The sequence below is a fragment of the Struthio camelus genome, chromosome 3, assembly GCF_040807025.1.
Source record: "Struthio camelus isolate bStrCam1 chromosome 3, bStrCam1.hap1, whole genome shotgun sequence".
NCBI lineage: Eukaryota > Metazoa > Chordata > Aves > Struthioniformes > Struthionidae > Struthio > Struthio camelus.
Genome location: NC_090944.1, coordinates 134405131 through 134420716, shown reverse-complemented (window position 1 = coordinate 134420716; position 15586 = coordinate 134405131). Strand labels below are relative to the sequence as shown.

General features: G+C 47.9%; 1 long non-coding RNA gene across 1 annotated transcript; it reads left to right on the top strand.

Annotated features, from left to right (window-relative positions):
• The first annotated feature begins 1474 nt into the window (after positions 1-1474).
• On the top strand, positions 1475-13957 carry LOC104143431 (uncharacterized). Its single transcript, XR_693912.2, has 7 exons — positions 1475-1813; positions 4664-4952; positions 5551-5649; positions 9253-9384; positions 11196-11430; positions 12140-12335; positions 12678-13957. It is a non-coding gene; the product is annotated as an uncharacterized lncRNA (long non-coding RNA).
• The last annotated feature ends 1629 nt before the right edge of the window (positions 13958-15586 follow it).

Sequence of the window (15586 nt, the reverse complement as noted above, 5' to 3'; positions counted from 1 at the left end):
CTGGCTGAAGAAGGAGTGGCAAGATGAATGCTAATCTCTGCTTGACAGTATTTGCACCGAGGTCTTGAACACTGGCTGTTTGAGCTGACTAAAGCTGCTAGACATTTTTTTGATTTACCTCTCTGGAAATGAGATCAGTGTCTGCCTCCGTGTTGTTAAGTTGATTTGTACCATCATCTAAATGCAGCAAACAAAATTTTAAAAATCTTGACAATGAGACACGTTTGTTTGGAGGTTGTTTTTGTTTTCAGTCAAATCTTCTGCCAAATGGGGAAGATAAAAGTAGAATTGTGTTTTGTTTTGTTTTGTTTTAATGGCTCCTATCCTCTTTTACCCCGTACAACAAAACCTGTGATACAGAGGGCCTTGGCCGGCAATGCTGGTATGTTTGCTTCTTTTTCTACTGGGAATGGAGGGCCTGGATCACACTTTTCCCAGTTAATATGTAGTTAGACTGAGGGACAGAGAAAACTGTAGAACGTGGTGGGCATCGTAGCTGCCCTGGATTCAGAGCAAACCAACGAAGTGAGCAAGTAATTAATCCCATTATGGAGCGGAGAGCTGCGAGACAGGAGCCTTTGCCCAAAACACGGACCAGAGGCCAAAGGCCCGCCAGGAGGCTGATGTATACGGGTGGAAGGATTTTGCTGGGAGACAGATGCAAATGGATGCACGCCTGGGAAAGAAAGGAGTCGGTAGGAACAGGACAGAAGCAGACAGAGAAGATAGCAAGCAAGCCTTGGAGATAATAGGGAAGCGCTAGCAGCATGACCCCAAGAAAAAGCAGAGTGCTTTTGACTAGCTATTAGCTGAAAAGGGATTTGGAGCTGTGAGCAATGAAAATGCCTCCTGCTGTTTTAGTCTTACAGTGGTTGGAGAAAATAGGACTGAGATGTAAGGTTGCTTCATCTGTTACAAAGAAAGTACCCAGCTCACCAGCGATTCCTTCTGCGAGCAGGAACAGCCTGGGAGACCCTCCCCGCCAAGGGCTAACCTCTTACCTCAAACAACGGCAACACTGTAAGTGAAATTACTTTTACCAGAGTTCTGACTTGCATTGCTGAACCCCTTGAAAGGGCCTTTTGGAAAGGCAGGCTTAGAGACTGATTTTAAAAAACCCAATGGTCATCTCTGGTAATCTAGTCTTGCCTCCGGACCAGAGATTATTCCCAGGGATTCCTTTAACTTAAACTCCCTCGCTGCACTTTGGTTGCGCTGTGCAAGGCTGCAGTCAGCTTGCCCAGAAGGAGGGAGGCCTGTACCCCACCCTGCGGGCTCCGTCCTGCAGAGCTGCTGCAGAGCACGGCTGGAACAACAAACTAAAAATGAGATTTTTATTTGGGGGGGAGGGGGGGGGGATCTGTGTCTTTCTCTGACTGGTGTTTTGCTGTATATCTCCTCCCACCCAACCTTGCATGGCAGACCGCCCGCCTACTTGAGTTCTGGCCCTTTGGACTTTCAAAAGTGCTTCTTCACTCTAAAAATCACATTAATGTTGCACACAAGTAGAGGCCCTCAGCTTCTCCCAGCAAAAGCTCTTGTGATATCTGTTCATTTCCACTCATCAGTGGTGGGCACAGCAGACTCCTGCCACAGCCTCCTCTCTTGCATCCTTTTGCTAAATTTTACCGCAGAGCCAAACCTGTAGTGTCAGGGATAAATGCTCAGCGAGGTGGTGCCTAGGTGGCGGCGCTGAAGCCAGCCAAGACTGTGGCTTCAAGAGGAGCTGCAGCGCAGAAGTGGACGGTCAAGCCTTGAGTCCCTGAAGGCCCATTTGAGTGATGAGTGAGGAGCTCCTGACCCCAGAATCTCTGTAAGTACTGGACTACCGCAGCTACACAGAGCACCCCCAATCTGCTCTTCCTTATCTTTAACCTGAGCTTGTGGGCTTGAGTTTTTTTTTTCTTTTTTTAAAGCTAGTGTGAAAACAGAAAATTCTCTTTTGCAAACACTTAGTTAACGTATTGCTGTACTTGTTGTCCACAGGCTGCTCTGGCATAAATCTGTCACTCTTGATGAAACTACAGCACCTTACACCCAAATGAGACTCAGCCCTGTATTTTGATTTATCTGCTACTGCCTTTTATGCCCCGCTGTAATGCAGCCTATTTCAAGGGCACAATATACATAGGAAACATAAAAGGCATCAGGAGCCCCTCTGTGTCCTGAAAAGCCATAAACAAAGACTATCACAGTAGCGGTGATACCCGTGTTATGGCCAGATTAGGCCTGAGCAAGAGCCAGCCATGACAGCCCTGAAGGAGGAACGTATTCGTGCAAGGCTGTAAGAAAGGGAAAAGACGCAGGGCTTCATGGCCCCGTTCCCAAAGCGCAGGTCGCACCAGCTCAGCGTCGGGCTGCAGAGGCGGAGAGCACGTGTGCGGCTGAATCCCGCTCTGCAGAAATGCCCTAGGTGGGTCAGGAGATGGTTTAGCCCTCCCAAACTTTTGGCTTGTTTGATTTTGTTTTCTTATTTGGTTTTTTTTTTTCTTAAATAGTTATGATTGTATCTCTGTAGGGCCCTCTTCTCCATATAAATACGTTGTTCCAAAAAAAAAAATCTTGTAAATCCTGCTTAGTTCTTGGCCTCACTGCTCCTGTGGCGCAGTAAGTGCCACAGGCTAAGTGTGCTTTGCATGAGGAAGCACTTTCTGTGCTCGGGTTTGACTTTGCTTGCTTTCCATTTAATTGGATGGCCACACTTTGGACCAAAGTCACTACTGTTATGAAGAGGGCAGGGAGCAAAAAAAAAAAAAGAAGCCTTTTTTCTTTATTGTACTGAGGCATTTCATATGCAGCAAGCATGATAGGAGACACAGAAGGAAGAAGTAAAAGAAAAGAAAAAAAACCTCTAATCCAGTGGCTGAAAATTACTGAATAGATGTGAACCTTTGGACCCAGCACATATCAGCTGTGCTGTGCAAGAAAACAAGAAAAAAGTTGCTGTCTGTCAAGAGGTGAGAGCTCCTCTTCCATATGCCCTTGGCTATAAGAGAGTTAGTGCCCAGGAATGGATTAAAAAATATATATATTTTTTTGTATAAATAATTAGCAAGGGAGAGGAAAACAGGGAAACGCGAGAAAGGCTTGGCTCGTGGTTGTTCTTGAGCCCTATGGTAGAGGACGTATGCCCTTCCTCAGGCTTTATATGCCGCTAGCGCAGGGGTAGCGCGACGGCGGCTCCTCGCCGCACCGCCTGGCCCCGCTCTGCTCCCCGAGCGGTGGCCTCTGCGAGCAGCTCCCACCCCAGCAGGCAGCTTTAATTGAAGCATCAGGTTTACGACGGCGATAAGCTGCACTTTGGTAATGCCATACATAACGCTGAGGGCAGAGTTGATTAAATATTTTAAATATTTAAATATTTTAAATATGGCAACAATTTCTGGCTGGATTTACCGGTTTGCTTTGGAGAGGCTTCGAGGCCGTCGCAGGGCGCCTGGGAGCTGCCTGCCTGCGTGCGGTTTAGCCGCTTCTGGGCAAGCAATAAAGCATTTCGGGAGGGGAGGGGGGGAGCGCTTGCGTGTTGGCTCTATCATATTCACACTATGAAGGTCACACTATGAAAACCGACTTCCCTTCAGTAAACGTTTGGCAGGCACGTCTGCGAGAACACCATCAGCGCCGTGTGAAAATTGCTCACACCTGAACAGCTGGATGGAGCAGCAGGGCCGGCGGCCTTGAACTCGACCTGGGGTTTGGACCGCCGAAAAGCGAAGGTTGCTCTCGGCCGTGCTTATGGCCGTGAACCGTGCTGGCGAAGGTTAGCCGGCGGAGAGGCGGTCACGCAGGGCTCCCACGAGCGCCTCCAGCCCGGATGGGCTCGCGGGAACCGCGGGGCGGACAGCCTCGGCTTTCCCACGGCTACTTCGCCGAGCCACTCCTCCTCCCCTGCATCTGCTCCTCCTTGTTCCGGCCAAGGACAGCCAACTGTTTCGCTAGTAAGAAGTGAACCTCCATGCCTGACCCCCAGGCTCTTTAATAAATACACAGCGTAGGTGGTCTGTGACCATGGTTTTGTCACTGTCAAACCATGCACACGACAACTCTTGCCATTCCCTCTCTTCCCCCATCTTTGGGAGAAGAGGGATTCGGAAGGCATGCCCAGAGAAATCAAGCATTTCTAAGATGAGGTTACTCAAAAATCTTCGCTGAGAAATCTAGCAAGTATCTATAAACGCAGAGCGGCAAAGACTCACACACACACACACATAGGCGCTTTCTATACTTAATCAAAAGCAGGAAAATCTGAACACTCATACCCTCCAAGTCACTAAGAGGCAGCCAGTCGCTGCTTGCCTGGAGCTGGCTCCCATTCCAGTGACAATTTCCGTAGCAGCAGCAGTGCAGGCACACGGAGACGCCATCCCAGGTTGAACCCCTCTTTCTGAGTCTTATTGCTAACAGAAAGCTACACTAGCACAAAAAGAGCAACTTTGGTCTCTTGTGATTAAGCTGCGTCTAAACCCATGGCCTTTTCAAGCTGCCAGCAGTGAAATGTTTACTGGTGGCCTGACACCAGGCCCTTCAGCCTCACCCCCTGGCCTGCCTGGTGTTGATTTGCTGGGGGAACTGCACACACCCACACGGCCTCCGAAGGCCTGCACAAGTTCACCAGGATCACTTGGAGGCATACCAAAATGTTTTTTTTTTTTTTTCCTCCAAGAAAGGTCTTCTGCTCAATAGCAGCAGGCAAATTCACAGCAAACCCCTCCGGCAGCAAGAGCTGCGAGCACGTTCATCAGGCTCCAGAGATGGCAGCTTCCTCAGCAAGCACTGCTGCACCCGTAAGGACATGAGGCATCCAGAGGTGGAAGGAAGACAGAGGTTGCTTCAGAGTGTGTGTAACAAGAAACTATCGATGGGATCATATCACTCTTCTTGCCTCTTTAAGTCGATTAAGTTCAAGGAGTCTTAAAATCCTCCTCCTAATTTTCAATAAAAGGGAACCAGCAGTAAGTAGGCTTGGACTGAATGGTGTGGGTTGCACAAGGGAGAAATAAAATGAAGAAAACAAACGCAAGGGAAGTGTTCTCTGGCATAGGTTTAAGTGCAAATCCGGAAATAAGTTTTTAAAGTCATGTCTCTAGAATATAATACTTGTAGCTGCAGGAATGGGAGGTTTGTCCTTAGCACAGCAATTATGCAAGTGCTCCAGCACATGTGCTCACTCATTCCCACCAGGGACCCTGAACTGAGGGACTCGCTCTCATGCGAGTGGGTGTGCAGTGGAGAGATGGTGTGAAATGGCCTTATTTATGAGGAGAGACGAATTTAGGATCTTTCTCACTGTAGATCATAACTCGAGCTCCTGGTGCCAAAAGCATGTGCTGTCTCTGGACGTGCAGCTGACAGGAATGGGGGAATTCGAAGGAATGCAGTGACGCAGCGTGTTAAGTGAAAAGTTGCAGAATATGAGAAAAGATGGAGGAAATGGGGGACGGAGCGTCTGAAAACAGAGCATAATGGTTATTACAGAATATCTAGCAACTGCATCCCAAAACTTTTGCTGCTTTTTCCACCGATCTAGATCTGATGCTTGCTCTTTCTCAGGCCTTCAGAGGGGAAGAAGTCCGCGAGCTCAACAGTTTTCCTGCTCTCCCATAAAGAAACATGAGGCCCTGTTCTCAACTCGGATAGACGCCAGCACAGGTAATTCAGTGAACTCGGATGAAGTTTTCCCCCTGAGGTAACTGCATGGTGTTTGGCCCTTTGAAAACTAGCAACGAGTGAAGTTTGCTGAATTGTTCTGCGCACAGGAAAGCCCCCTGTTTTTCCCCCTCGGCAATTTAGTGTCACCCATTCCTGGCCCTTCTCCCTGCATGGAGCCAGCACAGCTGGGGCTCTGCAGTGACCAGCACCTGGTGACATGGATTTTTTTTTCCTGGCCCTTTGCAGCACTTGCTACCTGGCACTGCTCGAAAAGGAGCTGGAAGTGCAGGGACCTCTGTGGTCATCCCCGGTTGCAAGGCCACCGCGCCGGCTGCAGCTCGTGGCCCAGCAGCCGCCGCGGGGGGGGGCTGCGGGCAGAGAGGGAGCTGGGGCTTGGGGCTGCTTTTCGGGGCAGGCTGCTGTAAATTATGTGCCAGATCTTATATATCCTTAATGCTCCACAGTGGCATCTGGAAAAGGAAAGGTTGATTCAATCCCTAATAAAAAAATAAAAATAAAAAAATGCAAAAAAAAAAAACCCTGTTCCCAATAAAGTGTGTTGCTAGAAATGCATCAGAATTAAAAAAACAAAAAAAGGCATATTTTCTTCCATGAAATTGCCTCTGAGGACTTATAAAGGCAAGTGCAGTTGCAGAATGGGAAGGGGGAGGGGAAAAAAGAGCTTAAAATAATTACAGCTTTCCTTGAGTGGGTCTGTTTAAGAGGAGATTAAAAAAAAAGGCATATTGAAAAATCCTCTTGACTCTAACCTCTGGCGAAAGTCCATCTGCCACTTACTGAAGCTCCCAGACTCGCCCTCGCGGCGCCGCTCGCTGCTGGCCGACCTTGGTCCGTGGGTTTGGGCGAGGGTGACACTTTTTCTTCCCCACCCCGCTCCGAAGGGAGAGCCTAAAGATGCAGCCAGCAAGGACCCGCTTTGGGGCGGGCGAAGGCGGAGGAGTGAAACGCTGGCACGGCCCTTCAGCGCTGTCACCACCCAGCTTGTCCTGGGCAGGTGGTCAGCGAGGCGCAGAGCCCTGCCAAAAACACCTCCCGCTGCCCTGTGCCGGCCAGGACGGCCCCAGGGGCTGACGGGGGCCGGGCACGCACCAGCCCGTGCACCCTGTTCAAAGCAACCGAGGAAGACGCTTGCGTTGAGTGAATGCTGTTGAGATGTCACAGCCTAGGTCAGAGCAGCGTTTGTGAGGAACAGGAGTAAGTGTGGAGATGATACAGCGTAGGCTGGAGACAGCTGTTGGATGGCTTTCGAAAGATGACGGGAAATGGGAGAAGGCTTGGTTATGCGTTTGAACTTGTTTAGCGACGTGGATGCATACTTCATGAAGAAGCTCGGTGGTCTTACATATTTCTTCGCCCTTTCTGGTTTGGCCCTCTGCTTTGCCTTGCTGAAAACGAGTCTGAAGCAGAACAAAAGCAAGAAGAAATTGCCAATGTGGTTTCTGTAGTGCAAATGTCTGCCCCCTTCCACCCCCCACCCCCCCCACCAATTCTTTTTTCCAAAGCATGAATTAAAAAAAAAATCTAACAAAATGTAACTGATAGCAAGAGATGAAATGCGTCCCGAGCACATCTGGAGGAGCCATTGTACAGTGCCACAGCAGCGGATGACACCGCCACCTGCGGTAATGCCACTGTAGGGCCTTTTTGGAAGCCTTTGATTTCTGGATGTTTTCACTCTGCACGGTGCTGTGAGCTTGCACAGTCAGCTCCCCCTCCCAAATACCTACTTGATAGTAAAGTCCACGTTAGACACTCTGCTTGGGATGAGAGTGAAATAATTAAGACTTTGATATAATCATCTGATTAACAAAGGTAGAAAGGTTCACACAACAGAAGGCCAAAACGGCAGGATTTATGAGCGTTAAGTTCTCTCTTAGTTGGGCTTCTGTGGCACCCCGGTTAATCAGCTTTCACTAACAAACAGGCCCATTAGCATTAATATCTTGTACCTTAGTGCTAAGGCTGAATGTTGCTTTATTTGTCAGGAAAAATATATTGTTTGACTAAAAGACAATGAGATTTAAGCAAATAATTAGTGTTAGAGTCGGTATGCAGCGAGTGCTAAAATACTATTATTGAAGTTTCAGTGATTAATTAGTAGACCTGTGCAAAGAGTTGATTTTGTTCAGATCCCTGGTGGAAGAGGGATCCCATGCCAGGTCCCCCAGATGTCACACACGGGTCCCAACTGGCCTCAGCTGCTGCGAGGAGACAAACTATGAACCTGAGCCCCGCTTATTGCTCTATCAGTTGGTTTGCAGGAGCAGGAGCTTGAACTAGAAAGAGTCCCTATATTCAGCTAGAATTCGTCACCAGTTTTCAGAATGACTAGAAGGATATTTTTAAATAATAGCTTATTCTCAAAGAAAATATTTGCTTAGCCCTCTGCTCAGGGCATGATTGGGCTCCTGGGAGCTACACAGCTCTTCTGGAGGCCAGTCCTGCTTTCTCCAGTTGTTTGTTGCTTTTGATAAGTCAAAATGGGCAATGCTGCTGGCAACAACCATAAGCAGAGAAGTAGCTGTGAAGCACCTGTGAAGGACATGGTAAATACTCACAAAGCCTCTTTTCTGCTGAAAGAGGTAAGAAATGCTTCTAGCCATGAAAGCTGGGCCACCTGGGGCAGGGGGAGGTAGCTATAAAGGTAGGTACTTCCCCTCTGTTTGAGCCCTCTTAGACCTAAGCACTATGTTGGGTGCATCCATTCCCCTGTTATTTCCAGTCTTTCCTTTTTCAGTGTGACTTTCTCAAGTATCCACTTCACCCTCAGCTACTGGGCTTGATTATTTTGCTAGTAACTAAGCTCTCCAGCACTGCCTTTTTCTCTAGTTGTCATTTTGCTAGTCCCAGGTCACTGAATATTTGCTTATAAGTCCCAATGGGGTATGGGAAGGAGACAGTAGAATTGAAAGGTTAGTGGTTAGAGTTAGGCAAACGCAGGACCAAGCCTGTGTTCCTATAGAAAATGCTGAGGCTTGTGTATGCCTCCAGAGACGCTCCTGTTAGGGCTAAGGCAACCACTCCTCTGTGTCTGCTCCTTTAGTCCTGCAGAAACAATTTGCACAGTTTTATGTGTTGTTTCTTTGCTGCATCCTTGGTCACATCAGCAGCACCTGCCTCCTCTCTTCGCAAAGCATGTGTCATTTTCTGTGCGTTATTTCTTACGGGCAGTAAAGGAAAACAAATCTGGTGGAATGTCATGAGCTATAAATGTCTAAGCAGCTCGGTTTCCATTTTGGACCTTTTTCCCCTCGTAGTCTCACCTGCTGAGCAGCATGGCTTTATGCACAGGTCTACAGAGGGCATGTCTTCAGTTTAATTACAAATGATTGCTGCCGACCACAGCACAGTGCATTGACTTTTCTGTGCCAGGGCTGACTCAGGCAGGAAGAGGAGGTGGATTTGGGGCAACGTAAGCGGCGGGGGCTTGCTCAAGTGCTAAAACGCTGCAGTGCATGGGCAGACCATACTAAAATCCCAGGTTTGCCATGCACGTATCTGATCTGAAGCCGTGCCCTCTACAAGCCAGGAGGTCACCCTGAAAGGATTTTTTTAAATGCTCTGTGATTTTTTTTTTTCCAGAGAAGTCCTGGGAAAGCAAGGAAGACTATCCACCTCGGGTTCAGCACGCAGATGCACCTTCCCTGCTGCATGCAAGAAGTATAACGTATTTGTTCGTTACAGGAGAGCTCGTAGCTCTTGTCCCTGAGTCAGGTACGGCATCAATGCAACAGGCTTTCAGACTCAGGCATCCAATTTAGAGACACTCTCAGAGGAAGATAGATCATAATATAGACAGTGCATGTCCAGTACAGTTCCAGCTCTGGAGACATCATTCACCAAGTGTTTAAGCCAGCAGATAAACAGATTTTGCTAGCATGCGAGAAAACCGTGTCCAGCCTGACTGCAGGCAAAAGCAGTCAGTGGGCGTTCACTGACCTGCCATGTGCCTTCTGCAATTAGTCTGGAAAGTAACCACGACACCTGCTTTGCAAAGGAGCTTCTCTCGGCAGCAGGCTCCAAAGACCGTACGTTTGTCTTCCCGCAAGACTTCAGCCTCGGTGCTGTGGCTGGGGAAGTGAGCGCTCTGCAATTCCTCCTGGGAACAGAGGACCACTCCTTAAAATGAGTTTCTTGTGTCTGTTAAAAGGGAAGACATTTTCTGAGATTTTTTTATTTAAGCTAAGAGGAGGAAGGGTTGGGGAGGATAAGAGTTTTTCAAGTTTTTGATTATAAGTTGTTTGGAGGGAGGGAGTGCTCTGTAAAGAGGTGAAAGAAATGGCCTGGTTTTGGTATCCTCCTGTGGGCAGGAGCACTGGGCTCCTCCGCTTCCCTTTGTGTGGGCTGGAGGCAGGGGAGCGAGGGGCGGGTGGAATTCAGCTCCTTAAGAATTTAATTCCAATTTCATTACAATTTTTGATAAGCAGCTGTCGTGTACAGTAGCAGTAATACACAGTGGACTTTTTGACGGCAATGCTTGGAAAAAGCATTGGAAAAATGGAGAAAATCCATTCATTTGGGTTTCTCCACTGCAAGAGGCAGGCGCTGAGGCCGTTGCAAGCGCTGTGAGTACCAGCAGGCTGTGAGGGCCGGAGGTGGCAGCCCCTTTGTCAAGGACCCACCCGGGACTTCCTGGTCTCTGCACCCATTCTCGAAAATATGGGCATCAGTGGAGGCTGCTGGCCTCTTCTGAGGCATGATAACGAGTATCCTCAGCCCTCTAAAAAGAGTCCCAAGAGCCTGATACGCCATCATTTCAGGTGATTCCCTTTTTTTTGTTAGGTCTTTGAGTTAAAATGCCAGATTAAGAAATGCGGCAACTGTTGATAACAAGTCAGAAATAGTGATTATAGATTTTATTGCCAACTTTTTTCTCTGTGACTTTCCTTCTTCCTGTCCGCATATATCCCGAAGGCAAAAGTGTAATATCTGATGTGCCTCTCAGCACTAACAAATTAAAAATATTCGTATTCTGGAAAACAGGCTGCAGATGTCATCTATGTACTCAGCTGCAGGGAGGCATGGGAGGGTCTTCTCGTCTCAAAGACCTGCGAAGCCTGAAAGCGGGGGGAGAGTTTATGTCCCTGTTACGCTTACTGACTGCACCTCCCGTCCCTGCCTTCAGTCTCACATTGAATGCATTTAAATATACTCTTATAATTAAAAAATATATAGATATTTATGAAGAATGGAACAGCTTCAGCGGGAGAGAGTGGGAAAGAACTGCCCCAGAAACTCATACTGCCGGGAGACGAGGGTGTTGAGGCCCTGCTTTGAAACGAGCAGCGCTGGGATTTGAAACTAAATTGCTGCTACCTCAAAGTCCACCCTGATAAGGGGGGAGAAGCCTGTCCCCTTGTCCCTGCCCGGGGCTGGAAAGCAGCACCTTTAGCTCTTGTACCTCTTACACAGGGATCTGAAACGCTTTGTTTCAGAAATACTGAAACAGTGGTTTCCCCCTATTTAAGGTGTTTTCTTTCTTATGTGTTTTGTTCTTGTTGTTTTGTGTTTTTAACTTGGCACAGGCTACTCACTGCACTCGGTCTCCATTCAGAAGTCGCCTCCAAGGACCAGCGATGACATTTTGGGGTGGATGCGCTGTGCCTCCCATACTCCTACGGGGGTCTGCCCACCTTTCCTTTGGGTCCCCTGGTTCACGCCAGGTTCAACATGAAATGAAACCTTCTCTCCTCATTCCTCCTCAGGACAGTATGTGACAAGAGCCCAAGACAGCAGAGGAAATGAGGAACTGTCAAACTGGTTATTTGAATCAATTTTCCTTACTGAGGGGGAGGACTTACTTGATGGGATGGAAGAACACTTTGAGGAATTGGGTTTATTAACTAGGAAGTTAGGCTAAAATTGCTGATACTAGGGCAGGCTGATGACTCCTTATTCATGAGAATCACCATAAGAGAGTCTCTCTTGCATTCCCTATTAGGGTTAAAATTGTATCAATTATGAAAGCTGACAGCCTCTATAAATTAAGAAATTCATGTGCAGTGTGTGTGAGAGAGTATTTCATATGTTTGACAGGGAATACATGATCTTGAAGGGTAAGGATGTGTGAGGAGTGGTGCTGCAGCAAAATTTTCTTTATTTTACATGGTAATAAAATTTTCTGTGCTTTCTGATGCTCCTGATTGCTTCTGTGACTCCCGAGGGGAGTGCAAGCCGGATGAGAAGCAGAGCTACAGAATATACGTGCCTGTATATATGTTACCATGCCAACTCTCAGGAGTATTGCAATATTTGCTGTTTTATTTATTGCCCCAGCTTTTGACACTCTTTCAATGGATCTCTTTTTTTAATCTCATGATTTTACGTACATCTTTCAATGTTTACTTTCTGGCTGAGGATTTCCTGGTGGCGATGATGCTGGGAACTGTTGAGGCTGTTTCCATTTGCTTGGCTTTAGGACCGCTAATCAGGGCAGGGGGGTGCAGGTCTCATTTCTTTCTCGTTTTAGGAATTGCAGGAAAAAAAACCTAGTGATGGAAGTCTTTCATGCCGCGAGATATTTAATCACTTCTCCTTTCTTGGTCTTGGAAGAGGCCAGCGGCTCTGTGCCTTGAACCCGGCGGTGCAGCTTTGAAGCCGGCGGCACTTCCAGCCCGTGCAGCCTTTGAAGCCGGTGGCACTTCCAGCCCGTGCAGCCCTCCCGGGTGAGGAGGAGAAGGCCGTGCATTTCGCAGGCGCTGGGGTTGCAGCTAAGGGCCAGGGCGCGCTGAGGGAGGGAGGTGGCACCGCAGCAAAACAGTTATTCAGAAAAACCCGACAGCCGAACGCTGGCCAGGGAGCGCAGAGCCAGGCGGTGAAGCGGTGCGTGGTGCACAGGGTCTGCTCCTCACTCCACGCCGTCCCCCTGCTTTTCCTCCAGTGCAGAGGGGGGAAATCACGTGCCTCATTTCATTAGCATAAAAATTCGTTACTGAAAGCAACTGGCAGGAAGTGTAGCTTAATTGTTTTAATTTGCCCATTAATTTCGCAAATACCTGTTTCCGCAGAGCACCGGGGCCCCTCGTTTCCTACCTCAACCCCTGTGCGGCGTCGCCGGGGTCTGCTTGGCGCCTGCCTCGCCTCTGCTCGGGACACGCAGCCCCACCGGCTGCCTCCTCTTCTGCGGCCCTATCGGTGGCCACTGCTCCCTCCGGTGCTGCATTGCCCCAGCTAAAGGCACCAGGGCGTCTGTCCGAGCCGCGCGAGTGGGATCTGGTGGGCCAGGAAGCGTAATGGGAAGGGGAAGGAGGTCTTCTGAAAGAGTGGCTTTTGAAAGGAATCGCTTCCCTGGGCAGCGGGCGGCAGCGGGCGGTGGTTTTGGAGAGGGGAGGCTGAGCGTGTCAGAGTCCTCAGGGCCTGCTGCAGCACGTTGGCTTAGCAGATGTAATCTTCGTTAACGCTATGAACTGATGAGTAATGCTTCTACCGCAACTTTTTTTTTTTTTCCTGATGTGGAGCGTGAGGAAGGTAGAGAAGCGTCGGAGTTACTAAACTCAGGCGTCTCTATCACATGAACCTCGCATCTGGGGAGTTAAACTACCGGCAAAGCTACATTAGGCTGGAGATGCCATAACACGGTTGGACTCTGTTTCTACCTGGTGTGGGATTACGACTGAGTGTTCTGGAGTTTGTTTCTGAGGGGTTTTGAAGCTGACAGATGTTGAGATCAAGTCTTTTCCCATGATAGGTGCTCCAGGAGAAAGAACAGCTGCCAGCCTGACTTGAGCAAAGAAACAGGCTCAGAGGTCGCCGTGGGGGTGATGATAGCTGATGACCAATGGCATGAACAAACGGAGGGGAAGAAAAGAGACATTTTGATATTAATAAATACCTCCTTGGTTAAGCTACAGAGAACATTCATTTGGAAATAATTAAGAGGGATTTGTGGAAACCTGTAGCTATTATTTGCCCTGAAATTATGGACTGTGCTTCAGAAAGCACACTGGTGAGTTGATAACATGTTTTTTAGTTAACATTGCTGTGCTCCTGAGGTGTGCCATGGAACTGTGTGTGGTACAGGTTGGCGCACTGCTTCCTTCCTTCGTTATGTTGGGTGGCCTTTTTCTGTGCTGAATGATTTATATCCTTGCCCTGGGGTAAGAAAAACCTGTTTGTATTCTTTGGCGTTTCTGGAAGGGAAAGCAAACATTTTCAAACTGCAAAATTCCAGAAAGTTACATGCATTTCAAGAATCTGCAAAGCTTGCACTCTAACGTGCTATGCCAGTGCTTATGTATGCAATTAATTTACATAATAAAATTTTAATAAAGATGCCTGATGAGCACTCAGCTGTGTTTTGCCCGTGTGCAACTGTGGAATCTGTCACTAAATATTCAATACTAAATGGCACATGAATTAAGTGAAGTCAAGTGGAATTGAACGTCAGGAGCGCAGGGTGCTAGTCTCAGTGCTGGCATTTCCTGATGTAACCTTGGGCAGATGCCCCACACGGGAGATGCCAGGCCGGGGCTCCTGGGCAGTCCCTGGGGATGCTGGGAGTTGTGGTGTCTCACAACCAGGCTGGGGAAGGAACTGCTGGGTAATTTGATTCCTCACACTTTCAGGGAGGGGTGGAAAAAAGCACCCAAGCTGCTCTTGGCATGTCACCATGTTATATTTGGAGCTTTCTTAACCCAATACTCCTCTGCTCCAGGGACCTCTGCACTTCAGGATCCTTGGGGTTCCTCTTGTGGGGTCCAACCATACTCATTTCTTGGTATGCAGCTCACACATTCATTACTATGCTTAGAACGCAGAAGAAGAAAAAAGGTAATTGGAACGTCTGCAAAAGCTGTCAGATAGAGTGAGTGGTAATAAACAAACTGGTCATCTTTTTTTTTTAATTTTTTTTTCACTGAAAATAAGTAATTTTGTTTTGGATCAGGTCAGTTTTTTGTTTGATTTAAAAACCAGCATCTTATTTTGCAGCCGTTTGTGATCACAAATGGCACGAAGATCCGTTGCTCTCTGTTGCTCCGCAGCTCAGTGATTAGAGCACAAGCTGACCAGAACATGGAGGCTGTGGTCTGATACCCTTCTCGATATCACCCTCCTCTCCTAGCTAAGTGCCTTAACTGTGTACGACCAACAGGGTATTCTGGGCTGAACTGCATCCGTTCCTCCTGGTGAGGCTGTTCCACTTTATATAGGATACTCGAATATTCACTGCCTCCTGAAGCAGACTTGTGGAGTTCCACCTCACTGGTACGTGCTCTAGTTACCGCCACAGAAGGTAACTGTTTTTCATTCTTGCTGTCTCTCAACCTCAGGGCACCCTGAAGTATTTTATTTTTTTTTAAATGTGGAACAGCATCAGCAGATGAGACTGAGGGAAGAACCCATATCCATACAGACAACTCTTTAGGGTATTATTCTGAGAGTGCTTTGTGTTCAGGTCCCTTCAAGTAAGGGGAAAAAAAATGTCTGAGACATTCATACTTTTGCTGAACGCTTACCTGCGGCTGACTGACAGCTAAACTACCAACTTCATTTTCTGTGAACCTAGACCAGAAAACTGCTCCCTGCACTGCCTCTTCCTTAGGAAACTTCTCCTGAAGTTGTTCTGCCATTTGGTGAATTTGAGTTGAATTTAAGGATAGCTCAAGATAATTTAATTATAGTTCAAGCTCATTTGCAAGCAAGTTTCAGCCAATAAAATCCACTCCCTGTCTGATAAAAAAAAAAAATAAAAGACCCAGCTAGGCTAGACTTGTTGCTACTGCCAGCCTCTTACCTACTTCTTCACCACTCTGTCCTGCAAGGATGATCATTATTTTGGGCAGCTTGGACATATTTGACACTTTTTAAAAGGGGGGGGGGGGGGTCCTGGAAGCACACAGGTTCTGTCACACAAGTGGCCCTGTGCATGCTTGAATGGCGTTGGCTACTTTACCTTTGAGTCAAGAGATCTAGCAAA